At 41.1% G+C, this 27,688-nt stretch overlaps 2 protein-coding genes across 4 annotated transcripts in view; both read left to right on the forward strand.

Moving 5' to 3' along the window:
* The window catches only part of KIF5C (kinesin family member 5C), a 166,498-nt gene that overhangs the window by 131,599 nt on the left and 7,211 nt on the right, over window positions 1–27,688 (forward strand). The window contains exon 26 of one of the 2 annotated variants that reach the window (XM_038422343.2): window positions 8,286–11,890. The exons of the other annotated variant lie outside the window; for it this stretch is intronic. The gene's annotated coding sequence lies outside the window, so the exon portion shown is untranslated. Of the gene's footprint in view, window positions 1–8,285; window positions 11,891–27,688 lie in introns of those variants that run through there. 2 annotated transcript variants of the gene reach the window in all.
* The window catches only part of LYPD6B (LY6/PLAUR domain containing 6B), a 123,504-nt gene continuing 114,961 nt past the window's right edge, over window positions 19,146–27,688 (forward strand). For both annotated transcript variants that reach the window (XM_038422587.2, XM_038422589.2), the window contains exon 1: window positions 19,146–19,567. The gene's annotated coding sequence lies outside the window, so the exon portion shown is untranslated. The remainder of the gene's footprint in view (window positions 19,568–27,688) is intronic.

A 27,688-nucleotide genomic window follows, 5' to 3' on the forward strand; every position in this document is an offset into this window, starting at 1 on the left:
ACCAAATGTGAAATAGTTATGGGTGAGGACAAAGTCACAAAGTTCAGCCACCAGGTTAGCCGTGACAGTATCGGGGATACTGTTCCTGACGGCTTGTAGCCCATCTTTATGTGGAATGTTGGTGTAGAGGGCTTCGACATCCATTGTGGCTAGGATGGTGTTTTTAGGAAGATCACCAATGGACTGTAGTTTCCTCAGGAAGTCAGTGATGTCTTGAAGATAGCTGGGAGTGCTGGTAACGAAGGGCCTGAGGAGGGAGTCTACATAGCCAGACAATCCTGCTGTCAGGGTGCCAATTCCAGCAGTTAACAAGAATATCAGAGGAACAGTGTGCCAACAATGCCCCTCTGCCATGTACATTGGCCAAACTGGACAGTCTCTACGTAAAAGAATGAATGGACACAAATCAGACGTCAAGAATTATAACATTCAAAAACCAGTCAGAGAACACTTCAATCTCTCTGGTCACTCGATCACAGACCCAAGAGTGGCTATCCTTCAACAAAAAAGCTTCAAAAACAGACTCCAACGAGAAACTGCTGAATTGGAATTAATTTGCAAACTGGATACAATTAACTTAGGCTTGAATAGAGACTGGGAATGGATGAGTCATTACACAAAGTAAAACTATTTCCCCATGGTATTTCTCCCCCCACTGTTCCTCTGATATTCTTGTTAACTGCTGGAATTAGCCTACCTTGCTTGTCACCATGAAAGGTTTTCCTCCTTTCCCCCCCAGCTGCTGGTGATGGCTTATCTTAAGTGATCACTCTCCTTACAGTGTGTATGATAAACCCATTGTTTCATGTTCTCTGTGTGTGTGTGTGTGTGTGTATATAAATCTCTCCTCTGTTTTTTCCACCAAATGCATCCGATGAAGTGAGCTGTAGCTCACGAAAGCTTATGCTCTAATACGTTTGTTAGTCTCTAAGGTGCCACAAGTACTCCTTTACTTTTTGCGAATACAGACTAACACGGCTGCTACTCTGAAACCAGAGCAATCTGGAGTGCTTGGTAAACTGGGTGCAAACAAATGTTTTGTGTTTTAGTAAGGTCAAATGTAAAATAATGCATCTAAGAACAAAGAGTATAGGCCATACTTACAGAGTGGGGAACTCTCTTATGGGAAGCACTGACTGAAAAAGAGTTTGGGGTCATGGTGGATAATCAGCTAACATGAGCTCTCACAATGTGATGCTATGGACAAAAGGGCTGCTAATAATTATATTAATATCTAGCTCTTGTATAGCATTTTTCATCAGTAGATTTCAAAGTGCTTCACAAAGGGAGGTCAGTGTCATTATCCCCAGTTTACAGAAGGAGAAACTGAGGCAAGGAAGTGAAATAATTTGCCCACAGCAGGCCAGAGGCAGAACCAGGAACAGAACCCAAGTCCTAGTCCAGGTCTCTATCCACTGAGACACACTGTCTGCTCCACAGTGCGATCCTTGGGTATACAAACAGGGAAATACTGAGCAGGCACAGAAAAGTTATATTACCTCTGCATTTGTCATTGTTGGTGACGGCTATCGGATCACTGTGCCCATTTCTAGTGTCCACAATTCAAGAAAGATGTTGAAAAATTGGAGAGGGCTCAAAGAAGAGCCATAAGAATTATTAAAGGACGGGAAAACCTGCCTTTATAGACTCAATCTATTTAGCCTATCCTAGAAAAGGTTAAGGGGTGACTTGATCAGTGTCTTAAGAATACCTGTATGGGGAACAGAAATTTGGTAATGGTCTTTTCCTTCTAGCAGACACAAATATACCAAGATTCCAAGGCTGGAAGTTGAAGCTGGATAAATTCAGAATGGAAATATGGCACAGATTTTTGTCAGTGAGGATAATTAACCATTACAATAACTAATTAAGGGCTGTGGTGGATTCTCCATCACTGGAAATATTTAAATCAAGACTGTATGTTTTTCTAAAAGATGTATGCTCTAATTTGACTCTAGCTGGATGTGTCAAATCCAGGTATTTGGATGTGAAACAGGTATTAATTCAGGGAAGTCCTATGGCTTGTGTTATGCAGGAGATCAGAGTAGGTGATCACAGTGGTTCCTTCTGACCCTAAAATGTATGCATCTATGAAGCCTAATCCTTTAATCAGTTTGCTGGCTTTAAATGTTTCCTCTCTCTCTCTGTTTTTTCAGCTTTGCCTAAGCATTTATCTCTGTGTACAGCTTTGATATGTTCATGTGGCTTTTTCCTCATCTAGGAATTTTTCTCTGTATATTTAGATTGTGGCTAAATATCCCTACTCAGATATAGTTTGTAGTTTGTTCATACGTTCTTCATTGATTTATGTTAGCTCCGTGAATGTGAAGCTAGTTAAAAACATTTGCCAAGCAGTGAGAACCATGAAAGTTCTTCAATATTTGTGCACCAGGTGGAGCCAGTATGATGTTCCTGAAAATGTTTTTTTAAAGGAATTGCTCATGAAGGGAGGAAATGTGGTTGGTTGGAGCCCTCCCCCCCTTTTTTTTGTGTGCATGATTGCTTCACAAATTTGTTTCCTATAAAGGCTGGAAATTCCTAGCCATCTGATTATCCCCCTTTCTCAGCAGATTCATCATCTTTAAACTCTAGTAAATGTGGCCAGGATTGCCACTGGAACAGTGTGCTGACTTCACATGGTTAAGTCCATGCTGATGTTGATGTTAATACATAAGTTTTTTGTAAACATATTATTCGCTTTTTTATATTTTCTACATTTTCCTGGCAGATTTCAATTGAAAAACTATTAGCTAACAGTTTAAATTAGTCAGGAGGATTTCAAATGAGCTAAGGGGCTTCTACTGGGAGGACCAGCAATGTATCCTCTCTAGCATATTATTTACTTTGTAACTCACGGTCTCCTAAAAGTGCTTTATTTCTTTGAAATTTTAAAATTCTAATTATTATTTTAGGCAGTTAGTAGCTTTACTTAGCTGTACAGTTCCATCAGACTGACTAAAATGACTTGGACTCTAGCCAGGTGCCTATCAATTGTGGAAGAGGCTGGGGGATGGTTACGTTCTGTCCAGGGATTTTGACTTTTTCCCCTCCCTTAAGAATGGCTCTTATTCTGCTATTTTGTGGCTCTTCTCTGGTTTCTTTTTTGAAGGTTTGTTGTTTCCTTTAGGCACTAAGCATTCTTGGATACTGTGTGGTTTTTGCTGAGAATGTTTCTTGTCATACATGCATACAAACCATTCGTCTAATCACATTAACACTATGTAATATCCTGTGTGGGTTGTTTTTGCTGCTTGTGTTTGCCTTGAACCCTGTGGCTACAAGCAGCATATTTTTGCTATAGATGAATTGGGCAAGCCTTTGCTGGGGTTTTTCATGTATTAGCTCATTCTTAATTGAAGTTTGCTTTTTGGTCTTGCCAGCAACATAACCTAAGAACTTCATTGTATTGCCATGAACACACAAGTACAAAGGAAAAGTGTTCAGTAAGAGGCACATAAGAACAAGAACCATTCTGGGAAGAAGAAACTGTATCAGCATATACTGAGTGAGCATTTAGGAAATCATCTGCACAAAAGTACAATAATAAATGGCAAAATTAAATCTGCTACAAAGCAGGTGCAGGAAGCCCTCAAACAAACTGAACTGCAGAAGCGGTCATCTTTTCAGAGACACCCTGTTCACTGTTTCCATGTTGCAGGAGCACACTAATGCTAAACACCCTATATCAACAGACCTTGGAACTAAATCTGGCTGAAACTGGAAATTTCCTGCAAACCAAAGAGATTCTGAAATTTTTTAATTTTGGACACACTGAAACATGATGTTTCTGAAATAAAATATGTCCCCTGGATCAGCAGCTATGCATGAAATTGAGGTGATTCTTGAAAGTTTGTCTAACCTGAAATGTCTTCACAAAACATTTTGGGTTCAACAAATCAGCATTTTTGACAAAACTGTCATATATGCTTTATATTAATTTTTTTTCAAGTTTTTAATCTCGCTAGAACAGAAAACCAGCACAGCTATGAGCTGGATTCTGTTTTGGAACTTGCATCATCCATAGAATTTTTATTTAATTTCCAGTTGCAGGACCAAATTCACTCTGTTACATCTATGCAACCCTATTAAAAATGGTACATGTGTAATATAAGGTAGTTTTTGATGTGGGAAATATTTCTTAATGATCACTATGTTTGGGCCATAAAAGACGTTACTTGAATTTCAGATCCTAGAATATGATGGTTAATAACTGGTCAGCTGAGTAACTTTGATCTGGAAGTCACTGATGCACTAAATATGGAACTTCATGTTACCATATTTAGAGTTGCTACTTCAGAATATAACTATATGCTTTAAATTGTTTTCTTTTAACTCGGTTATGTTGCCAAAATATAGGAGGGCAACTTCATTCTCCAGTCCATTAATATGCCTTGGTCAATTTACCGAATTATTTACTCTCTGAGATTATTTTGGCCCTGCAGCTAAGTGCCAGTACGCTACAACTTGGCTGAGCAAGTGATTCCTTGCTAGATACAGTTGTCCAAATGCTTTGAGATCTTTGGATGAAAGCCACTGCATAACTGTCAGTGTATTATTAAAATGGAATGTCTTGCACGGATACTCACATAGATTATTTTCACAGCATAGCTGATAAATCATCACCATTGCACCCTATCATTTGAATTGTTTTAGAACTCCTGAAATAAAATTCCTTTATAATCTCTCAACAGCAACGAAACAGGAATGTGATTCTTACATGAACTGTTTATTGTCAAGTGATGTAACCTACTCTGTCTCCGGAATGGAAATTTTATGACATGATGAGGGAAGTTACCTTAATAGTCCATTGATCATTTCACACTAGAGATAATATTCATTTATTGATGTTGGTCTGGTCATTGATGTTAACTTGTTAATCACAGCATGGCAAAGCATTTGTCGGTAAGTCAGTGCTATTTTTGCCATTTCTACTAGCTCCAGTGATACAACTGCTTATCCAAATGTGTGCAAGTATAAAAAGCTAGATCTGGACAAAGAAACAAAGTCACTCAATCAAGACTTTGATTGCCCAATCATGGTCCCATTGTGCTAGGAGCTGTACACACAGTCTCTAGCTCAAGGAACTTAGCATATGACAAGACAGCAGGTGGAGGAAAGAAAGAAGGGGAATGAGGAGAAGAAGGGAAATAATTGGCATAAGTAGCAGTCATAGCAGACTAGCTGCTTAACCATTGTGTTTTGTAAGTGTTTTGTAAGCGTCATGTCAGAGGTGTTAGGCCATATCCACATTAGAGAAATTTGCAAAATGTGCAAACCTCAAATGTAGATGTGCTGCACTGATATGAAGTGGGTTTTTTTGCTGGTGTGGCTACTCCATTAATTTACTAGATAAATATAACCAGTGTCATCTTCACTTCACTGTGCACTGTGTCTGCACTAGTATGCAAGTACATCAATGTAGTTACTCTGGTGCCAGTGTCTAATGGAGACAGAATATCAAGGAATTCAAAATTTCTACTTTGGTTCCACAGTTACTTAACCAGTTCTGAACCAATTCTTTTAATTACAAACTCAGAGTACATCAAACTAAAGCTGTTTAAAATTTTTGAATTTCAATGAAATTTTTAGAATTTAAAAATTTTGACTTTTGGGGAAAAGTGTGTGGTGGGAGATTTTTGTTTTATTTATAAAAAATCATCTCCTCACCGCACATGCACACAGTCTCCTCCTGACTAGCTACAAAACAAACCCAAATACCAGAACTTGGTTGAGCATTTTAGTTTCTGTGATGCTTAGCCAGGGAATTTAAAGATACATGGCCAAGTTAAAAACTACATTTAAAATAAAAGAATCTACTTGTGTTACTAAATGCAACTTAAGTTTTTTTTAAACTGCAAATTTCAAATGGCTCATTTATTTTTCACCATTAATCTGGTGAAGAGGAGAAGGGATGGTTCAGGGGTGAGAAGGAGGTTGTTGCGTTTTGCTTGGTTTGGACAATGCAAGTAGAGTAGTCAATTTTCATTTTCTGCTTTTCATGCTGTCAAACAATTGTCTAAGTTGCAAACACTGCAGGGAATGCTCAAACCTAAATGAGTTGTTTTCATGTGTTTTTTTTAAGTTATAGAAATAATTTGTATTAATAGCAGCTTTTAAAAAAAGTGAATAAATAAAACACAAAGTCAGGGCCTGACAGATCCTGGAAGTATGACCGTAGTAATTCACATTGTTGACTTTGAGCTGGGTGCTGAAGAAGAGAAAAAAATGTAGCAGTTCTTGTTTTGGGGGCATGCCCAGAGCAGTGTGGCACTATGGCCATTCATGGCTGCTCAGTGGCTTTTGGGGGGCTGGCATCCAGGCATAGTTTAGAGCATTCCTGATTCTGGTCTAATTATAGCTGGGACTGGACCTGCCTCCACAGTCCCAGGAATCAGGGGAGCAGAAAAGTGACACTGAGCAGAGCTCTTGTGCTGCTGAGGATCTGAGCCATGGAGGGTCAGGTATGGAAAGCCAAAGCCTTTCACAACTCTCTCTCTCTCACACACACAAACCACCTTGTTAGAGAGAAGCTTAGTGAACACAAAATCATTCCCCAAAACTTTGTTTGCTACCAGCACTACTACTCTGAAATACTGACCTGGAAATCATTATCCAGATGATATACAAATAAGCAAACTGGTGTGCTTGGAGCCCACTAACTGTGTGGAAATACCGAACAGACTAGCCAATGATAGGTAGGAAGCCTACAAATGTATTCAGTTTTTCCTTGATGACATATGAATGTCTTCATGTTTCAACCTTCAAGGAGGCTAGTTCCCTGCTCCTCCCACTTTTCTTGATATTTGCTGAAATTTGCATGACACCTTATTTAGTAAGAGGTGGGGAAATTCAAATGGAAATACCTTTACAATAGAAGTAATGCCACTCCGTGGTCTACTGGAATTATTAAAGCAATATGTGTTGGGATGTGTATGAATGAAATACTGTGTAAACATAGGCTAGTCATGTATCTCTGTGCCTTTTCCTAATCCTGAAATCTGTGGTATGTTCCCAGCACCTCCCAATACTTATGCAAGCTAGAACATTATTTAATCAACCAATAAAAAGCATATATTAAAAACTGCTCTGGTTAGTTGGCAAGAATTTACAAGCAGAGTGAGTAGAAGCTGAAATACTGTCCTTGCATTTGTTTCAAAGCAAACTTAAAGAAAAAATTTCAGTGTTTTGGTACTGAAAACACAAGTAAAAAGAAATATTGGCTCCATTGACTTTTTAACTGCATTTTTGGATAACAGCATTTATTCTTTTTTTTATTTACAATAACAAATTTACAAGAAAAAGTGAATAATTGGATTGCCTGGCAGCAGGACTTTGATCTTCCTCTAATTTTCAATTATTGTTATAACCAGGCATGCAGAAAGGTATTAAATATATTAATTGGTTTAGTGATAAGCAAATGAAACCGGGAATTTTGAGATATAAATGGGAAACCTATTACATGATTTAAAATCAAATATTTTTCTTGGAAGCCAGTTCTTCCAAGTTGCTGTTTGTGAAATTATTTTAATGTACTTTAAGTAGCTCCCCCTTGTACTTGGCTGTTTTATATATGTTGAACTTTGTTTCCTTAAATTGTTTGTTTCCATGACTTGTGGTGGATAAGAAGGATGTAGGCTGAACAATCAGATGAGCATCTCTATGCAAAGACATACATTGAACCTTTGGATGTGATTTCTTTTTCTTTATCCACATCCTGCTGTGGTTACAAACTCAAATACAGATACGTTCCTTACTGAATAATATTTAGACAAATGGGCTTGTTAGTAAAGATATCCCATTCTGAATTGTTTCTCTACTGTTGTATCCATATACATAGCAATAGAAAGAAAAGGTTAAAAGGTTGAGGGGAAAGGAGGAAAAAACAATGAAGTACTCTATGACTGTAAATGGTCCAATATTTAAATAAGGAGACCATATTCTATTTCCAATGGAAAAGAATGATTTTCACCATGGTTATGTATATCTTTATGTATTGTGCCATGGTTATTAATCTTTATGTATTGTATACTGGGGGCTTTAAAAATAGATAAGAAAAAATCTCCTGCCCTTGTAGCTTATTGTCTAAGGCCCCATCCTGCAAACGCTTAGACACACATTTAACTCTAAGCATATGAGTAATGCCATTTATGATATCTGGACTGCTCCTATGCTTAAAATTCTTTATGTGAGTAGTGTGTTTACAGGATTGGGCCCAATAAATGTTTCCTTGCTGACCTAAATGTTCACTAACTTTTTTTTTTCTTTCTCTTCTCCTCTTTTGACAGGTCAGGCTCCACTTAGCATGTTAAAAGACAGACATTAATTCACTGATTATTTATTTTTTCTTCAACCTGCTCTGCGTCCTGTCCATCATGTACTTTCTACAGCCATCTGCAGTGCACTGTTTTCAAATACTTTGAGCTTCATAGAATCATCATGTGTTCAGCTCAGCTCTTCTTTGATAACCTGTACAATATCTGTAACATATCCATCTAAGTAACAATAGAAGGTCTGCCATTCAAAATATCTTCCATTGACTTAATTTTACCCCTTGGCGCTGGTTAGATTGGGGCTTCTCTGCTGGCACTGATGCTGTTTGAAGTACTCTGTGGAATCAGTAAAGCCTGACTTCTGGCATCAAAGAGTTAATCATTCATCGACCAAGTGCCATCAAAGGCAGTTGATTGTGTTCTATCATGACTAATTTACTGTATAATATACATATTATTTTATATTTTTAGGGGATGAAAATGTGCTGCTATATGATTAAAATAATTTAAACACATTTTCTGAAGTAAATTTCCCCAAAGAAGCATTTTTAATATCCTGGTAAAATCTTTGGACCTGTATAAAAATATCTTTTACTGTCATACCTGTTAAAGATCAAACTATGGAATGGAGAGAAATCTGTTAGTATAGCATTATATTTTGAAGTTCAGTGGTCACACAAACTATCTTAACATCTGATCTGCTTGTAATTCTGTCTATGATGAGATGGGTATGCCCTGAATTTGATAGCTAGCCAGGAGTTTATAAGCACTGTTCATCATGAAATTTTGAAAGTGTTCAAAATGCTGCAGAAATCTTGCTTTGAAAAAAGTGAGATGCTTCCCCCTCCAATCATGTTTCTGGCAAGCCCTGATCGGTTCATATTGGAATTCAGAAATGGGAGCTAATTGTCTCTTGGGTACCTAGAGAAAATTCTATTAAGTGCTCCTAAAAGAGCATGGGGTACATACTTCAATTGTCCGGTGCAAAGAGAATTTAGGAAGATGGCACATGTTAATACAGCATTGTGCAAAGGCAAAGAATGTAAATGATAAATTCATACTGGAACTTAAATATTATCAAGTCTGCCTCTGGATAACTTTAGCTCATTCAACCAGTAATGAGACTACTTGCCTTTTTTGGATTCTCTTTTAGTGCCAGATATGAAGTTTCCATCTTCACAGCAGCGGGCACTGGACTCACAGTGGAAAAGCTAGGTTAGCAGGCCAAAGTGAAAGCTCTTATGTTGGATACCTACTGCTTTTGTTTCACATGTGAATATCAAACTGTCTTAAAGCAGTATAGATTTCAAGATGATTAAAGCAAGATTATACCCCTTTAGTCTTGGTTGCTGCTGTTTGTTCTTATTTAATGTTGGGGTTAGTTTTGGGGTTCTGAATGTGTCCTGTGTGTTGGTAGACATATATTTAAAAATATTTAAACTGCTATAGAGAATATCTAAAGATTCTGAATTTACTTCAGGCATTTTTTTCCTACAGAAATTATTTAGAAAGCTCTCATTTATAGCACAGTAAGTTGGATTTAATTTATTTTTTTTTAAATGTTGCACTATTTTGGGGAGCATTTTGTTAAAAGTATTTTCTAAAGACTTCAAATTTGCATTTAATTTATTTTGTATTTTCCTAGGTTTCATTTCTTTTATTTTTCTTTAAATACGCGCATAGGCACCACCAGGAAAATGAACTGTGAACTTGTCATATGCAATTTCCAGTAATGGGACTATTTCAAACTTACCCTGTGCTATCTTAATAGCGGTGTATAGCTAAAATTTGTATATTTAAAAAAGTATCAAATCTCCTCTTCTTTTGTTTCTAAAAACATTGTCTGAGAGGAATGCCAATTATGAATTACTATCATTTTATTATATATCAAACATTCTGTATTATTTCTTCATACACGGAAGTCATATAACTGGACTAATGTAGAATATGTTTTTCCTGTATCCTTGATTTGAAATCTGTCACACAGCTATATTTAAAAATTTCTTCTAGCTTAAAAACAAAACCCAGGTTCCACATCAGAACAAAAAGCAAAATCATCCTGTTATGCATAACAGTTTAGAAAGTTATCTTCAGTTTCATTGATGAGTTAGCTCCAGTGTCTTAGATAATCATGCTAGTGCTGATCAGCCAGTCAGTCCATCTAGCGTAGATCACTCAAGTGTCTCAGAGTTAACTTTTAGATCCTGCCTATGATAACTTTATCACTGAAATATTGAAGAGGTATATTATACTCTAATCCTCAAAATGGAGGACTGAAAATTTACATAATTTGAACTCATGAATGTGTTGCTATAATTTATACTGCTGCTAGTATCTTCCATTCTTAAGACTGTTTTAGGTAACAGTTTAATTTCATCCTACATAATTTGCATTCAACATTTTTGTACTACTTTTACAGTATCTTACTATTTTATACATAAATGGAAACCATGCCTCTGCTCATGAGCTCAAGCTCAAACTCAGAGCTCAAGTCTGTATTTTACTATTTCACTTAGTGCTGTTGTGCTTCCTTCTTCTTTCCTTTTTTGAATGTCAAATTTCATATTTATTCTAGATGTTTGTTTGCAAGGAAACTAATTTAAATAATTTAGATTGAATTTCATATGTTAAACTTCACGCAGGACAAGTTTTACTAAGATAATGGAGATACTTTCATGGATTGATTTGCAATATGGAACTAAAATGCATATTTTTCATTTTGCTACTAATTAACAGCATGTTCCTGCTCTGTTTTTTTTTTAACTAATGAGTTCTATTATCTTGCGTTTTATCCTCAAATTCATCTTTTATTTATTGAAATGTGTTTTTGGTTTTGCTGAAAGTAAGGAATGCTTTAAAAGCTGGAAAGATCTTGGCTGATATGTGCAACCAAGTGTGTATTTCACCAAACAAGGGTGAGAATAGATTATCCTGAATGTATTGGAAACTTTTTTAAAAATATATTCTTAACTACGTTAATGTCGTCTGTCTACAGCAGACTTCTGAGTGACTTTTTTAAACTTCAATTTATGAAGAACCAGGAATTAACGTACCCTTGCAGTTCTCAGGTAGATTTGTAACTGTAGAATATGTGAAATAGAGTGTTATCCTCATCAGTTCATTAAATTTTTTTTTTTTGCTTTAAGGACTTTATGAACTGAAAAACACACAAATATCTGCTAATCAAATACAGAAACACCACCTCAGAGTCTGTGTTAAACAACTTTGTCAATTTGAAATTCTTGTCATTTCAGGAGGACTATGGGGACTGAGGCATTCTGTAGAATTATACGTGTCTAGTTTGTAAAGTGTGTAATGTGTACTGCAGATGTGTATTTTTGGGCTCTGTGTATCTGTACAGTAGTGTTCGTTTTTAGAAAAAATTAAATTGTGGACATGTTTTGGTGGTAACAAGGGGAATAAATTGCCACTACAGCAAATGATGCTGTAATGTATTAAACTCTTAACAGCAGATCTGAACCCCTCTGCCCCTTCCATGGATAAATCTTTTAATCTTGGTTCTAAAATACTATCTATTAAAGATGTATGGATATACTGGCAGACTGCATGATTATCATTTAAAAACAGTTGAAGTGGAAAATAAAATTGAATTAAATTTTCTTGTATGCTGTGTTTGTGGCATGTATTAACAATGTCTGTGGTGCTGACATGTCTTTTTGGCTTTTTTCACCAAGAAATCTCTGCTCCTGGCATTATGAAAGTTAATTATTTTTGTGGCAAGCTATATAAATGTACTGGAGCACTTGAAAAATGTCTGCATTTTAATCCTCCCCTGAAGGTGTGAGAGGTACTCAGAGTTTTTCCATGTGCTCTGGGGGAGCATGTGCGGGTGTGGGGACTCTACCTCCCTTTTACAAGTGCTTCTTCCCTTCCAGCTCCCCACCCAAATCTTCCATCCACCCATGCTTTGCAGGTTGGCATATGTGAGGGAGAGATGGTAGGGCATAGTCCTGCTCTCATTCTATCCCCTTTAGGGAGCTTAATCATAGTGACATTGTCTGCTTTCTGTGTTCCAATTATAGCAAGCCTCTACACACACAGTGCAATGGGGGAAGGCTCTTGTATCCTCACGACTTCCCTTTCTGAGCCATCTAATGTTTGGTATTTATTGTTAAATTTGTATTTAAATGATGCACTAAAACACTTATTTGAGAATTAAAATGCGAGGGAGTTTAGGCTTGATATAAAAGTTGACTATTTCTCTGGATACTCATAGGCACTAAAAAAAAAACCCAAAATAGTCCATGTCAGTGAGTCTCAGAGCCTAGGTCAACTGATGTGTTCAAAGGGCTCACACACGAACAAGGTAAAAATAGCTGTGTAGACATTTGTGCTCTGAGACTTACTGCCGTGGGTCTTTTTTCCTGTATAAAGATACCTTCTGTTGAAAAAGTGCATGAGCTGACATTCATCATCACTTGCATCTTCACCATATGTTCCATTCCGTTGCTTCACTTGGGATCCATACCAACCTTTAAACACTCAAAATAGCATTCATGGGCAGGGGGCTCTTCTGTCAGCAATAGGCAGCTCCTTGTTCATGATGGATGTTCAATGCCAGATGAAGGCCTCTTACTTCACAGTAGGCATTGCAAATTTCAGCTGCTGGCCTTCTGATTGCTGACTACTATGCCACTGACCAGCTAAAGTATATGTACATAATCCTGTTCTTGGATAGACTATTTTCCAGTCTGTTTCTCTGCTGCTCACTGTGGGAATGGAGGTTATTCTGCCATTAAATCTGGGAGTTAACAATTGATTATTTTGATGCTTAAATTTAAACACTTTTTCTTATTAGTTTTCAGTATATGGGGAATAATTTCTATATGCTGGCTCAGAAGAACAAACAACTTCAACTTCAACAGCATGAGGAAATTTCCCCATTTTAGGGACTTAGAGAGAATACATCAGGAAACTCAATCCTGGGCATTTTTTTCTCCAGCCTTGCAAGCAAAGGCAGATATTGTGAATTGCCTTACTAGGAGGGGAGAGAATATATTTTCCCATCAGGTATAAAACCCCGCAAACATCCCCCCCCACCACCAAAAAAGCTCCCACAGATCAGCTTGTGCTTGGAGGGACAAGTTCAATAACAGCAAAAGGCTTGCGGGACTATCCTAACAATTTTCTTGTTCAGAGGGTTGGATTGCATCAGTTAATTACCTTCCCTCTCTCCACTTCCTTTTCAAAATTCAGTTTGCCAAACTACAATAAAGAGCAAAGGATAAGATTTTTGTATCTGTAGAAGAGATTAGTTCAAGTACTCAAATGTTAATTCCACCTAAAGCTACCAATTTAGATGAGAATGTATCCTTGACAAGAAACTGGGAATGCTATAATACTGTACATTTCTCTTCTAACCATGCCAAACTTGGGTGCTTAAATTGAAGGCCAATATAATTTTTAAATGGGAACTGCAAAATATTTGGCTTAGCAGTCTTGCAAAGAGAAGCTCTTCAGTCCCGAAACAGAAATGTTAGTAGATAATTCAGTCCTTAATGTCAAAAAAGTGCTGTCTGTAAAGTTCAGTTGATGACAGTTTGGTGATTAACAGGGTCATTGGTGGGTTAAATGTGCACTCGCACTGCCCATGCTGGATCTCTTATGGCTTCAGTCACCTGAGCTGTCAAGACAGCTTCTTTCATCAGCACTATATTTACTTTAAAATACTGGCTCCAATTTACATTTTGTTCTTTCATTCCATCCTAAAGTCAGTGCAGATTCCCACCTAACTGAACAAATATTAAAGTTCAAGGAGCATGGTACACAACACATTTATGTGGTAAGTCACTTTTGTAATATGCCACACATCTAGTTTGAGACTAACTCTCCATTTAATAAAAATAACCAATTGTTCTCTATATGTACCTCACTAGCCTATCTTATGCATTAGCTTTAAAAAAAAAGTTAAATTTTTTGTTGCAAGACTTCATTCTTTTTTCACTCTAATTCTGTGACTCTGAAAGCTGATCAGGCTAATAAAATGAAATGTCTTTCTATACATTTTCTCAACTACAGTTTGTAGAATTAATTGGAAATGTGTCTTACGCCTTCATCCAGCAAATTTTTTCTGCATTGTCAGGCCCTCCCCCCGCAACTCATCAGGATTCTAAGTAGGCATACTTAGAAAAGTTTTCAAGATTAGGAACTTTAAACTGGGGAGGAGACAGATTAAGTGTGTTCACGCTACTGTTTTGATTGTAGGTGGGTTTGGCAGGGGGGTCCAGTTCAAATTAAATTAACAATACATGGTCAGTAAAGCAAGATAACTCACCAAATAAGTTCAAGATTTAACATTCAGGTTTAGGAGTAATGAAGTAATTACTAGCTGATGTGCAACCCTGAAACTATGATGCAGATAAAAGCTAATACATAGCCCAATTCAACCGCTACACTCTGATTCACAGGGGACAGGTGAGTTGGTTTTGGTTTTAGTCACAAGAAGCCAAATGCCAGAAATACTCGGAATTTTTATTTAAAATAAAAAAAGTCTCTAGCCTTTGGTTGTGAAGATAATCTTAAAGATGTGAACTAAGTGCATAGGTGCTGGAACTATGGGTGCTGGGGGTGCTGCTGCATTCCCTGGCTTGATGTTGTTTCCATTATATATATCGTTTACAGTTTGGTTCAATAGCTTTCAGCACCTCCATTATTTAAAAAAAAAAAAAGTTCCAGCACCCTTGACTAAATGTAAACCAATGGTGTGTTTTTTGCCTGAATCTTTGGACAGCCTAAAATATAATTCAGAGCCCTGTAAATTGTCCCTTCTCTATTGCAATGGGCTGTTGACTCTGAAGCCTAAGAATGACAAATGGGTTAACGGTACTTTAATTAGCACTGGAATAGTTATGATGCATACTCACCCTAGAGTGTACCCTGACAGCCCATTGCAGAAAGTAGTTGCATCCTTGCCTCAACATCCCCTAATGGTCTTTCAGTTACTTCAGTGAGGCTTTTAGAGGTCTAGTTTATTTAACAAAAGGCGACAACCTGGTACAAGAGGAAGCCTTCACAGTGGGGTCATAACTAAGGCTACACAATTTTTTCATAGAGGAATCCATGACTTCCAGCAACCTCTATGAATTCATCCCAGTCAACCAGGAGCTCCAAAGTCCCCCCTCGTGGCCACTGCGGGCCCCTGGAGTTCCCAGCTACTGTGGACAGCAGGGGTCCTTCCACCGCTCCCGGCCGCTGTGGGGGGCTCCTCCGCAGCCCTGGAGCTCCGAGCCCCCATAGCTAAAACCCAGAGCCCAAGCACCTCCCGCGAGGCTAAAGCCCTGATTCCCTGGCACCCTCTACAGGGCAGAAGCCCTGAGCCCATGGGCAGAGTTGAGGAGCACAGGGGTGTTGTCCACCCCCAAATTGCAGTGCAAGCGTAGGGCAGTCCTATCACAGTTGGCTCTACACTCCCTGCCCAGGTTGAGGTGGGCAGCCAGGGTCGGGCAGCATGGGACAGTTGCTGCTGCTCTGGCTGGTACCATGGAACAGACAACGGTGCTGTTCCCTTATCTCCTGCTGCTGCAGGGGTTTGAAGTTGCTGCTCAGCTGCCAGCCGCCTTTGCTCACGCAGCCAGTAAGAGCGGTTGGGCTAGGGACCAACTCCATGGCTGGCAGAGCCTCAGGGAAACGGGGACTACAGCTGCAGGGGAGGCACAACCCCTAGCTACCCCTCTCCCTGCACCCTGAGTGAACCCCATGCCTGCACACAGCCCAAGTTACCCTCTCCCTGAACTATCCCCCCTGCCCACACACAGCCCTTAGATACCCCTCTCCCTAAACTGTTTTCAAACTTTTTGAGCTGAGCCCCCCTTTGTTATAATTTTTTGTTTCACCCCCAGGCCTAGAGAGGTGGGTGGTCTGCTGAGGTGAGTTGGGGGTGGAGGTGGTGCTCCTTCCCTAAACCCTGCAGTGTGAAGCTGGCTTGAGCCCTGCTGGCCCCTGCCCACCCACAATAGAAGTTAAACTACACCTATGCCAGAGTCTCTCCCTCCCCCATCCACTGCTGGGCCTGGGAGTTTTTAATGACAGGTTGTAGTGGCCTTGGAAAGAAAAAGATTGAGAATGCCTTGTGATGTTCCCCTGCTGTTATCTGGACTGGTTACCTCCTAGGTCACTCCAAGCCTTGACTCTGGGCACCAGCCTTACCCTGCTCTGCTGTGAGAACCCCTGCTCCTGGACTGTTCACGCACAGCCTCCAGCATGTAAGCTGCTTGGATTGTGCAATCTAATGACGCTAGCCAATATCTCAGGTCCGAGACACAACCCTAGGAATCTGTTTCTTGCTGTGTCCAGTTATACCCGCTGGACACTCCAAGCTTATACAAGTTCATCAAGTTAACAAAGAAATTGATATGTACCAGGCTTGTTATCCCAAGAGGAGTCTGACACACTTCAAACCAAATGCACTGCTCAGGTAGAATAAACAAACAGATTAACTACAAAAATAGATTTTAAGTGATTATAAATCAAAGCATAAGTCAGATTTGGTCAAATGAAATAAAAGCAAAATATGTTCTAAGCTGCTCTTACAAACTTAGATGCTTCTCCCTATAGGGTGGCTGGTTGTCCTTCAGCCAGGCTCTTCCCTTTGATCAGTGGTTCAGGTGCTTGGTGGTGATGTCTGTAGATGAAGGTGGAAGAGAGAGGAAGAGCATGGCAAATGTCTCCCTTTTATCGTGTTCTTTCTTCCATCTTGGCTTTGCTTCCCCCCCCCCCCCCCCTTCAAAGTCAAGTGAGCATTACCTCAGAGTAGTCCCAAACTGCACCAGGGAAGGGGGAGTGACTCACTCAAGAGTCCAACAGATCCTTTGTTGCTGCCTAGGCCAGCGTCCATCTTTCCTGTGAGGCAGGGCTGGGTTTGTCCCATACGTGCCCTGATGAGGTGTGAACTGGTCCTCTGCTCCTGGAGAGTTTTGCCTGGAGTTGTTTTAAGCCACCCCGACACATTTTCAGCCTCTTAACTAAATACATGAAATTACAACCCGTAACTTTACTATCACAACGATGGTCAGTGCATCATGAGCCTCCCGAGAACACCTGACATGACAAACTTTGCATTGGTACCACGCAATCATATCATAAGGATGAACACAGGGGTGCAGGCTGTTCCCCCGAGATCCAGAGCGTCACAGCCCTGCTCTAGGTTTCAGAGTAGCAGCCGTGTTAGTCTGTATTCACAAAAAGAAAAGGAGTACTTATGGCACCTTAGAGACTAACAAATTTATTAGAGCATAAGCTTTCGTGAGCTACAGCTCACTTCATCGGATGCATTTGGTGGAAAAAACAGAGGAGAGATTTATATACACACACAGAGAACATGAAAAAATGGGTTTATCATACACACTGTAAGGAGAGTGATCACTTAAGATAAGCCATCACCAGCAGCTGGGGGGGAAAGGAGGAAAACCTTTCATGGTGACGAGCAAGGTAGGCTAATTCCAGCAGTTAACAAGAATATCAGAGGAACAGTGGGGGGTGGGGTGGGGGGGGGAGAAATATCATGGGGAAATAGTTTTACTTTGTGTAATGACTCATCCATTCCCAGTCTCTATTCAAGCCTAAGTTAATTGTATCCAGTTTGCAAATTAATTCCAATTCAGCAGTCTCTCGTTGGAGTCTGTTTTTGAAGCTTTTTTGTTGAAGTATAGCCACTCTTAGGTCTGTGATCGAGTGACCAGAGAGATTGAAGTGTTCTCCAACTGGTTTTTGAATGTTATAATTCTTGACGTCTGATTTGTGTCCATTCATTCTTTTACGTAGAGACTGTCCAGTTTACACTACGGTGCTAATAAGCGATGGTCACATAAACACCACCCTATATCGGAAACCTACTGACCGCTATTCCTACCTACATGCCTCTAGCTTTCATCCAGATCATACCACTCGATCCATTGTCTACAGCCAAGCGCTAAGATATAACCGCATTTGCTCCAACCCCTCAGACAGAGAGAAATACCTACAAGATCTCTATCATGCATTCCTACAACTACAATACCCACCTGCTGAAGTGAAGAAACAGATTGACAGAGCCAGAAGAGTACCCAGAAGTCACCTACTACAGGACAGGCCCAACAAAGAAAACAACAGAACGCCACTAGCCATCACCTTCAGCCCCCAACTAAAACCTCTCCAACGCATCATCAAGGATCTACAACCTATCCTGAAGGACGAGCCATCGCTCTCTCAGATCTTGGGAGACAGACCAGTCCTTGCTTACAGACAGCCCCCCAATCTGAAGCAAATACTCACCAGCAACCACACACCACACAACAGAACCACTAACCCAGGAACCTATCCTTGCAACAAAGCCCGTTGCCAACTCTGTCCACATATCTATTCAGGGGACACCATCATAGGGCCTAATCACATCAGCCACACTATCAGAGGCTCGTTCACCTGCGCATCTACCAATGTGATATATGCCATCATGTGCCAGCAATGCCCCTCTGCCATGTACATTGGCCAAACTGGACAGTCTCTACGTAAAAGAATGAATGGACACAAATCAGACGTCAAGAATTATAACATTCAAAAACCAGTCGGAGAACACTTCAATCTCTCCGGTCACTCGATCCCAGCCCTGCTCCAGGGGTTCATTTCCTGGGGCGCTCTCTGACCCGCTCCCTGGAGCGGTCCCTCTCCTCAGGAGCGTCCTCTGCAGGAGCCCTCCTGGCCTGAGCTCAGGCCCAGCTGCTCCTGAGCTGATTAACCGCTGCACTAGCTGCTGAGAACCTCGCCGGTGCCTGGCTCCTTCTCCTGGGCCAAGTCCAGCCCAGCTAGGCTGGGTGCCCGCTGCCTGTGCCCAGTCCCCCCACGCATGACAAGGGCTGTCACCCCCGGCTGGAAGGGGGGGCCCAGGGCAGAGCGGGCGCCTCCTGCTCCTGCTCCTGCTCCTTCCCCGCCCTTGCTAAGCAGCACTCTGGAAATCCCCGGGGCCCGGCCCGGCCCTTTGTCGCCGCCGGGGGCAGGGCGCGTAGCTCCGGGGCCGGGCCCCGTCCCTGCCTTCGCGCGGGCTTTCACGGCAGCTCGCTGAGACGGGAGGAGGCGGCTGCGGCCCCGAGCCCCCGGCGCCGGGAGCAGGCCCCGCCCCGGCTGAGCAGCCGCCGCGGGGGAGGGGCGCGGCTACAGCGGGCTGGGGGCCGGAGCGGCCGGGGCTGCCGGGTTTCCCCATCGGCGCTCGCCCCCCTCCGCCTCCGCGCGCCGGCCTCTGGCCCCGAGCCGCTGGCGGGGAAGGGGCCCGGCCGCTGCAGCAGGCGCTCGGAGGCGGCCGCTAAGCGGTGAGTGCTCGGGGCTGGGCCGCTGTGGGGGCGCTCCCGGCTCGCCGCCGCTCGGGCTCTCGGGCCCGGGGCAGGGGCGGGCGGCGGGGCTTGGGGACCGGTTGTGAGCGGGCGGGCTCGGTCCTGCCGGCCCCCTCCGTGGCCGCGCCCGCGGCCTTCCGGAGCCTGGGCTTTGCGCTGTCACCGGCGCGGCGCTGGGTTTCCACGCGGGGCTCTCGGCCGGCTGAGCAGCAAGGGCGAGACCGCCCCGGGCCTGGGGCTTGCGAGCTCAGCTCAGCCAATCGCTGCCGTGGGAAAACTTCACGCCCAAGCTGGGGAGTCGTCCCTCGATTTGCGTTGCACGTGGGGCTGTATGGCGGGGGCCAGTCTGCCGGCCCAGGAGGGCTTCGCCAGAGCAGAGCTTTGGACTAGTTCTGTACTTTGCGTCTGAGTCCTGCAGCACCTTTTAGCCTAGGATTGGGAAACGCTTCCCCCCCTCCCCCCGTGTAAGTATTATTTCTGTGTTTTAGAGGGGTAAACTGAGGTACACGTGCAGCAGGTTGTCCATGGCCGGCGTGAATTCTTGTCAGATCAGGAAATAGCAGCTCAGGGGCCTTTGCTGTTAACAATTGGATCACGCTCTGCCTTTCCCATTGACAGGCGGTTGTAAACATTTAATTCCCAAAAGATGGACTGTGTCAAACAGTGCGGTTAGGTAGGATCCCTTTGCTTCTGGGATTGTTGAAGTCACTTGGCCTTTGACCTCATGCTTCTCAGTGCATTGGAGGCATGTGGGCATCTGGTATAACCTTACACTCCGTTACTCACAGATCTGTCCATTTGTCTGCCATGTACAATTCACCATTCTTTTTATAGCCACTGTAGTAGCACATAATACATGGAAAGGCAGGCAGCATTTACTTCAAAGAGAGAGATTAGATCTAAATTTTCTGGATTAATGAGACAGAAACTTTATTTAACATTCAAGAAAGAAGAGTGTGAGTGAAAATCTGAAGGGCATCAGGTGTTCATTACTAAATGCTTTAAATCCAAAATATAAACCAGGTGTCCTATTTTTATGAGACGTTTGTATATATTATTACATTTACTACTCTTTTGGACCTGATCGTGCTTTACCTGGTCATAGTAATGTTAGCAGATTAACTGATTCATTGGGGTTTAAAATAAATGCATTAGATTTTAAAATAAAAGAAAGCAAACAAAGAAAAACACCCCCAAATGTAAAATTTGTGATTAAAATCATGCCAGCAGATAAAGAACACCCTTGAAAGTGTCTGAAAACAGATGTTCAGACCAGAAAACAGAGAATACAAAAGTAGATGGAGGATGACCCAACTCTGGCTAGTCACCCTATCCAGATAATCAAGCTGCTTTGTGCAAGAAATGGGTAGCACAAGGTCATCTACTTCCTATGTAGTTCTAGTAATGGCATCCAGATGTAATTGTAGATGTTCATTTTATAGTCTGGATGAAGGGAGTTGTCCCATTTGGCCCTGGTGAAGAGGCCAGTGCTTCATGTTTGGTATCGGTTTGCTCTTCCAGCTTATCAGCACAATTAGCTTAGCTACCAGTTCTGTCCACAGGAGCCATTCCCTCTCCTCCTCCTCCTTTGATCACTTTAAGTGGGTTAGCATGCCAGAGTCTCGTTCGTTATCGGAATTAACCAGACAAATCGCTCCGCCGACTAAGTGGGTTAGATTTCCCAACACAACAATTACTGTGTTCTGTTTTGCAGCCAGTTCCATCCCTTTAATGACATCCTTCCCAAAGCAGACAGTGATAGGGCACTTGGTGTTAGCCTGGCTTTATCAGAGCTGTGTCTGTCACACTTGGCATCTGGCATTCTATCCATAGGATGATAAGCTTTCGTGAGCTACAGCTCACTTCATCGGCTGCATTTGGTGGAAAAAACAGAGGGGAGACTCTGTTTTTTCCACCAAATGCATCCGATGAAGTGAGCTGTAGCTCACGAAAGCTTATGCTCTAATAAATTTGTTAGTCTCTAAGGTGCCACAAGTACTCCTTTTCTTTTTGCGAATACAGACTAACACGGCTGCTACTCTGAAACCTATCCATAGGATGTTAACTGTAGGAAGTCCAGTAAATCCAGTAATCAGCTTATATGGAATGGATCCAACATATTGATCCACGGAGCACATCTGATGATTTCCACCCCTTGCTGGCTCCAGATGGTGCATGCTTTGTCCTTCTCATTCTCTGCTGGATGATGCAGCAGAGATGAGAGGAGAGTCAATGAGTTGTGGATGGTGATTAGCTAGTGCAGCCTCTACAAGCTGCTTCAGGGGAAAGGTAAAGGAACTGCAGGAGATGAGACTTCTCCTCCTGCACTGTTGGGGACTTTGCAGGAGAGAGAGTGGCAATGTGATCCTCTCCACTTAGTGGATTTATCCTCCTAGGACTTTTCCCCTGCCCATCCGTAGATGTAGGTAGGGGACAGGGAATGCTCCCTTTCACACAGGTGGAAGCTGGCACTCTGTCAGTTACATGGGTGCCATGGAAGGTATATTGGCAGCGTTCCTGGAGAGAGAGAGAGAAAGAAAGAAAGAAAGATTTAACTTTAGTTCTCATTAGCATGTTTCTTTCTATTAGGAAACCCCTCCATTTGACTGTAGGACCTTTCAGCTTGAAGAGGCTGTGTGGTCAGCGATACCAGGTTGCTGGACTTTCGGTAGCTTCACAAATTCTGTGCAAATTTTTTAATGAGCATATTTGCATATCCACTATAAACTTTGACTTAGTCACACTCCCAAGCAGTGTGGGGAGGTGAAGCTTAGCAGCTGCATCTGGAATGGGTGGGAGGGTGTTTTGGGGCTCTTCGGAGAGGATGTTGGATAGCCCAGTACTGGCACTTGGCCCCCCTCAACTTCTGTCCCACCATTCCCTCTGTTACAGCTGTCCCCACTCAGATCCAGTTGGGGGAACAGTGAGAGGGAAGGGGGAGCAGCTGTGGCCCCAGGTGGCAGGAAGATGGTACTGCAGAGTAATCCCTGCTATTTGTGTGTGACGGAGTTGCCAAATCCATGTCACATGAGTTGCAGGACACTGGGCAGCCCTGTTTCCCTGTGCAAGTCAGTGGAAGAGCATATCTCTCAGCATCTGTCAAAATGTGATGAATTTTGTGTGATGTGAGGTCATGTAATAATTAGGGCTGTCAATTAATCACAGTTAACTCACACAATTAACTCAAATTAATTGTGATTAATTGCACTTATAACAATAGAATGCCAATAGAAATTTATTAAATATTTTTGGATGTTTTTCTACATTTTCAATATTGATTTCAGTTACAACACAGAATACAAAGTGCACAGTGCTCACTTTATATTATTATTTTTGATTACAAATATTCACTGTAAAAATGATAAACAAAAGAAATAGTATTTTTCAGTTTACCTCATACAAGTACTGAAGTGCAATCTCTATTGTGAAAGTGTAACTTACAAATGCAGATGATTTTTTGGTTACATAACTGCACTCAACAACGAAACAGAGTAAAACTTTAGAGCCTACAAGTCCACTCAGTCCTATTTCTTGTGCAGCCAATCGCTAAGACAAAAAAGTTTGTTTACATTGACAGGAGATACTGCGGCCTGTTTTTTATTTACAATGTCCCCTGAAAGTGAGAACCGGCCTTCTCATGGGACTTTGGTAGCCGGCGTTGCAAAGTATTTACATGCCAGATATTCGTATGCCCCTTCCATGCCACCATTCCAGAGGACATGCTTCCATGCTGATGATGCTAGTTTTATTTAAAAAAAAAAAAATCATCAATTACATTTGTGACTGTACTCCTTGGGGGGAGAATTGTATGTCTCCTGCTCTGTTTTACCCACATTCTGCATATATTTCATGTAATAGCAGTCTCAGATGATGACGCAGCATATGTTCATTTTAAGAACACTTCCAAAGGAGATTTGACAAAACACAAAGAGAGTACCAATGTGAGATTTCTAAAAATAGCTAAAGCACTCGACCCAAGGTTTAAGAATCTGAAGTGCTGTCCAAAATCTGAGAGGGATGAGATGTCTTAAAAGAGCAACATTCTGATGCAGAAACTACAGAACCCAAACCACCAAAAAAGAAAATGAACCTTCTGTTGGTGGCATCTGACTGACACGAGGAAAATGAACATGTGTCAGTCCACACTGCTTTGGATCAGTATCAAGCAGAATCCATCATCAGCATGGACGCATGTCCTCTGGAATGGTGATTGAAGCATGGAGGGACATCTGAATCCTTAGCACCCCTGGCATGTAAATATCTTGCAACGTCAGCTACAACAGTGCCCTGTGAATGCCTGTTCTCGCTTTCAGGTGACATTGTAAACAGGAAGCAGGCAGCATTATCTCTGGCAAATTGTAACCAACCTTGTTTGTCTGAGCAATTGGCTGACCAAGAAGTAGGATTGAGTGGACTTTTAGGCTCTAAAGTTTTATATTGTTTTATTTTTGATTGCAGGGTTTTTTTTACATAATTCTACATTTGTAAGTTCAACTTTCATGATAAAGAGATTGCACTACAGTACTTATATGAGGTGAATTGAAATTTTTTTTTTATAGTGCAAGTATTTGTAATAAAAATAAAGTGAGCACTGTACACTTTGTATTCTGTGTTGTAACTGAAATTAATATATTTGAAAATGTAGTAAACATCCACAAATATGTAAAATAAATAGTAATCTATTGTTTAACAGCATGATTAATTGCGATTAATTTTTTTAAAATCGTGCCATTAATTGCTTGATAGCCCTAGTAATAATTCATTTCTGGTTTGTCATCTTCCCTTCCTACTTTCATCACTTTGGTTTTGGACAATCCAGATATGAAGGATAATGCTGTCCTCTGAGCGACTCTAGAGCAGAGTGCTTTACCTGGCACAGCAGAGTGGAATAGATACGCATCATGCAATTCTCATCCACTTAATGCTGCTGCTTTATTTGGGGCAGAGGCTATCCTTTCCTTTTTTCCTTTTCTTTCACTCTGTGCTTGCACAGTGCCTAGAATAATGGGGCCTTGATTCCTGACTGGAACCATTTGAGACTGCTGTAGTATAAATTAAAAATAAGCTTTGCCCCCCTATTTTGTATGGAGCAGCACAATACTGATCCTCCTCTGGAGGTGCTTTGCAGGAAAAGGCAAATGCCATGTAAGGAAAAGAGGAGAGACATTGTTCTATGTTTGTATAGCATCTAGGACCATGGGGCCTGGGTCCATGACGGGGGCTACAAGTCTCTAAGTCTGGTGTCATAAGTAGATGGACTGTGGGCCAAATCCAGACTGCCAGGTGCTTTGAATGGACCCCAAAATCATTTTAGTTATTATTATCATTGCTGTTTTAATTTTCTTCTCTGGAATCTGGACCTTGACTATACTTTGACCAAGAACTTTGGGCCTTGACAAAAATAATCAACGACCTCTGCTTTAGGTAATACAAATGATTAATAATGAGAAATAAAGTTAAGGGGGAGAGGGGACATGACCAACTACATATCAGGGAAATAAAGGTCACATGAAAAATCTATCTTGGGGGTATATCCTGGTACTCATCACTAGGTCTATTGAGAGAAATTTGGGGCCCCACTACCTCATGTTCGCTGGGGCCCAACCCCCTCTCATTTCACTTAATTTACACAGACATTACATATGTTTTTGGGGACCCTCAAGCTTGGGACCCTGATACAATTTTCACTTGTTCCCCCCCTCTTCATCAGCCTTGTCCATCACCATAATATCTGAGCACTTTCAGTAGTGAAGGCCCTAGATCACTTAATGGGTCTCTGGCACTTTTTCCTTTTTGGGATAAAATCTCTACTTGCAGTAGAGGTTTTTGGGGGGGGAGTGGGGTGTTTTCTGATTTAGACTATTCATTTCTCTTTTTTGTTGTTGCTGCTGCTGTTAGGGATTGAGGGATAGAAGGGAGATGTCAGTATTGTGCTTGTCATTCTGGTGCTGGACTGGCCTTTACAAATCAAGGTCCCTTTGCTAAACAGTTGTTTTCAAGAGACAATTGATGTTTTAGTCATACTTCTTAGCTTCTCATTGGCGATCTTCAACCTAATAAGGAAAATCTCTTAAAACACAAGATGGGTGGTTCCTCTAAGAGGAAGGCAGACACCTGGTAGGATGAGCAGCTAGTCTGGCTGTTTAGTGAACGTCTGACTTTTGTGATTGTCCATCACCCATCAATCCACAAGTTTCTGGGAGCACTGAAGGGACAACAGATATAAAGAAAATTACTTCCCTAATCCATTTTACCCTTCATAAGGTTTTTGGGAAAATCCCCTCTTCCAACATACAGAAATAAGGTTTTATTTCTGATGCGTGGAAAATGAGAAATTAAAATAATGTTGTTTATCGTTATGCCACACTCACACCCTGTAACTGGGATTCTGTTGATTCAAAGAACACTTACAGTTATGTTGTTACATGTACGTAAAGTGAGTAAAAGTGTAATGACTTCTAGACTTGGGATTAAGTGTATGTTTGACAGTTTGGAGCAGGTGGAAATGTGTGTTTGACAGCCGAGAAGGCAGCGTTCGTAAACTTCCGACTCAGCAGAGCCAAATTATCATTAACACTTAGAGATCAAAACCATTGATACTAAAAGGTACAGTTATGAAGATACCCATTTTCATGAGTAAAACTTCCAATAATAACTTTACTCAGAGAATGAATCCTGGTTTTGTGTACAGCAGGCGTGATTCCATTTTATTCTACTATTACTTGTTAAATGAGCCATTCAATCTACATAGTAGGTAAAAATCTTCCAGGCTTTGTATTTGCTTAAGGAGATTGCTGATCATATTGCTCTTTATTCTGAGCCCAGAATGCCTGAATGAAACCAAAGTAGAGTTCAATTCTACCCCTATCTGTGCTCTTTTCTTGCTCAAAGTGTACTTCAGAACCAGGATACGAGACATACGTTAAAATCCAAAGCTTTGCTGTTTTGTTGCTGTTTTTGTTTTCACTAAAATATTATGGCAGCATATGTTGAGAGGCTTTCTACTTCTCTAGTTACTGCTGATGCCAATTGGTTGGTTTATGTAGGAATATTTGTTTGCTGGGAGGGGTGGGGTTGTCCCACTCAGGGCCCAGACCTGCTGTCCTTACAATAAATATACCCATGTTCCTTGTAACCCACTTTAAATTCTTGCAGTGTGTGGAAAAACATTCTTCTAACATGGGAAGCAGATGTAAATGGGGGGGGGCTCTTTCTGCTTGGTTGCTTTAGCAACAAATTAGTTAAGTAAAACTTTAATTTGTGATGACAAACCCTACAGCTATATAAATTCCAAATAGCTGTGAATATTTGTAGTTGAAATGCCTTTTAAAAAAGTTACTCTTTTTTTCTTGAGTAATCATTGAACAACATAATGGACATTGTTCTGCTTCGTTATGGAAATGCTGACACTTAAGCTGTGCCTGAGATTTGGAATAGAGCATGGTTTAGGTTTCAATTCCCCAAAGTTTGTGGGCTTTCTGATGAACTTGGGTTGAACTACAGCCTTTGGAAGGAACGAGATGGAATATTGTGGTTTTGTATTATTTTTGCTTAAAACCAGGTCAAGTTGATAGTTTCATCTGTGTTTCACTTTGCAGTTTGGGTTTAAACCCAAAACTGAGTGTGAGTGTGAGGGAGGGGGGCCTGGTCTACACTATAGAGTTAGGTTGACAGGGCCATCCTTAGGATTTATGGGGCCCTACGCAGTATTATTAAATTATTAAACTATGCCCAATGTGCTCGTAGCAACACAAACGTAAGTTTACAGTATTGGAAAACTTGCCACATGCACTTTATTAAACAGAAATTTAAACAAATTAAGCACACTATAATGCTGATGGATTCTACTTGCACTAAAGAAGTAGTTCTATAGAAAAACTTCTAATTTTTTGACAGAATGATGCAAATCAAATTTTTTAAATTTGTCAACATTTTATTGGAAATTATAGATTCATAGATACTAAGGTCAGAAGGGACCATTATGATCATCTAGTCTGACCTCCTGCACAATGTAGGCCACAGAATATCACCCACCCACTCCTGCGAAAAACCTCACCTGTGTGAGCTATTGAAGTCCTCAAATCATGGTTTAAAGACTTC

The sequence above is a fragment of the Dermochelys coriacea genome, chromosome 11 (assembly GCF_009764565.3).
Source record: "Dermochelys coriacea isolate rDerCor1 chromosome 11, rDerCor1.pri.v4, whole genome shotgun sequence".
NCBI classification, from domain to species: domain Eukaryota; kingdom Metazoa; phylum Chordata; order Testudines; family Dermochelyidae; genus Dermochelys; species Dermochelys coriacea.